This window comes from Chiloscyllium punctatum, chromosome 27 (assembly GCF_047496795.1).
Source record: "Chiloscyllium punctatum isolate Juve2018m chromosome 27, sChiPun1.3, whole genome shotgun sequence".
NCBI classification, from domain to species: Eukaryota; Metazoa; Chordata; class Chondrichthyes; order Orectolobiformes; family Hemiscylliidae; genus Chiloscyllium; species Chiloscyllium punctatum.
In genome coordinates this window covers 70,717,699-70,719,734 of record NC_092765.1, presented here as the reverse complement: position 1 = coordinate 70,719,734, position 2,036 = coordinate 70,717,699, and the positions used below count along the sequence as shown (strand labels likewise).

The following is a 2,036-nucleotide window of genomic DNA, read 5'->3' as shown; positions in this document are numbered from 1 at the left end:
GAATCAGGAGATATTCAATAAAATAGATAGACGGAGATGGACATTGAGTAATAAGTGTCACTGGTCTTGAAGACTTAACTCGGTTTTCCATTCCAAGATTCTACCAGATCTGCTGAGATTTTCCCGCAATTTCTTTTGTTGGTACTGAAACAAAAGGGAAAAGTCTGATCCTGGACCAATCAGCTATGTCTGCTCTGTGGACGTTTGAATTCCCTGTTCTAACAAAACACTTCTGACCCACACGGAAACCTTACGATCCTGCACCACCCCCACCCCTGTTACTGACAATAAGCTGTTCATTACGTAAACACATATGGGTACACAACAGCATCATTTACCGAGTGAATTGAGAAAATTTCAGGGAGAGTTCCATTCGGTTTCCATCAGAGCATTCTCATTCAGTTAATTCTATTGCAGCACCATTTGACACGCAGCTGTCACTGTCATGTGGCCATTCGCATTCGACGTCTCTGGACATTTTGGTTGGGGTACATTTTGAATGGAACCTCACGTTTTGGAAGGGACATCGTTTATAGCATATTCGGCTGAACTGATAACCTTGTCTCTTGCACCTGTAGTACAGTGGAGATAGTTTTCACTCAGAAACCAAGAGATGATCAAAAACGGAGGAAACAAATGTGTCAACAAAACCTGCCTCAGCAAGCGAATTCGCTTTTGCAACATTAAAGGAGAGCGGCAAACCTATTAACAAACAACAGCGCCCTGCATGGGTCTCGACCCCACACCATTGAGATTAAAGGTCTCAAGCTCTACCGACTGAGCATACCAGGGCAGGATTGGTGTTGGTTAATTTATCATTTCATTCTGACTTTAATTCAGCTGACACGGCAATTTTCAAAAATCTCGTTCATTCCTCCCCATTGCAAATAACATTTTCTAAGTCGTTCAATTCTCAGATTTATTCCTTCAGACCATGACAATCCATTTAGGCCTTGCCCCGGGATTCACTATTCTCTGTTATTATTTTCATATTTTGACCCTGATCCTTAGGTCGCCGAAGTGATTCCCAGACACTCTGGCAGACTGCAAATCAATCGGAAAAATACCTCAGGAAACCAAATCATTTCTGATTAGAGTGGAGGGAATCCCACCTGCCGAAGAGACAGAGTCCTCACATTCAACACTTTCTTTGTTCTACCTGCCTACAAAGTTTACCAGTTCTAATATTCGAGAAAGGAATTCTGATTATAAAATGTTTTAAAAACAGGAACAATCTTCTGAAGCCATTTCCAATTTGAATTAATTTTTTTTACCCTTTCACATGGTAACAGCCGTTCCTGAGGAAGGAGTTTCCATGAGCTGTGTCCCAGGGCTGGGCAGGAAGCCGCTGATTGAAACTGCAGTGGCCCCTTTCTGTTGGCAGCAGGGGCTTGTAGAGAGTGGGGTCACATTTTGCTGCACGTGACCGTCTCATTCATTGCGGACTCAGGGTCAATCATGGATGAGTTCTCGTGGTTGTATTGTCAGTACATCGTCGATCGCAATACTTGATGTGAAATATTTGAGGCTCTGTGCTCTTTTTAGGCTTGGAGAACCAACACTTCAGCCAAATGCTCTGACCATTTGAGACACAGCAACTGGCAGCAAAATTGTGCGTGTACACATCCAAACGCACAGTGATCGAGAGGATGTGATTAGTAGTAGTTCTCATTATTTTAAGCATCAGTTGCTCATGTTCCCGTGTTTATTGCAGAGAGGGTGAGAGACCCGAGGAGTAACAAACACACCCATAAAGCAATATCAGGACCTGTGTCGTTCTGTCATAAAAAAGCTGCCTGCAGTTGTTCTATTGCAAAGTTGGGTTTCAAACCCACGACGCAATAGAGACTGGATCCTAAACCCAGCATATTAAACCTCTCAGGATTAGTGGTGCTGGTAGAGCACAGCAGATCAGGCAGCATTTGGGGAGCAGTAAAAATCGACGTTTCAGGCAAAAGCCCTTCATACAGGGTTTCACCCGAAACGTCGATTTTACTGCTCCTCGGATGCTGCCTGTACTGCTACGCTCTTCAGCA

General features: G+C 43.7%; 1 non-coding gene across 1 annotated transcript; it reads right to left on the bottom strand.

The window, feature by feature from the left end:
• Positions 1 to 719: 719 nt before the first annotated feature.
• Positions 720 to 793, bottom strand: trnak-uuu (transfer RNA lysine (anticodon UUU)). Its single transcript has one exon. It is a non-coding gene; the product is annotated as a tRNA-Lys (tRNA).
• Between the last annotated feature and the right edge of the window lie 1,243 nt (positions 794 to 2,036).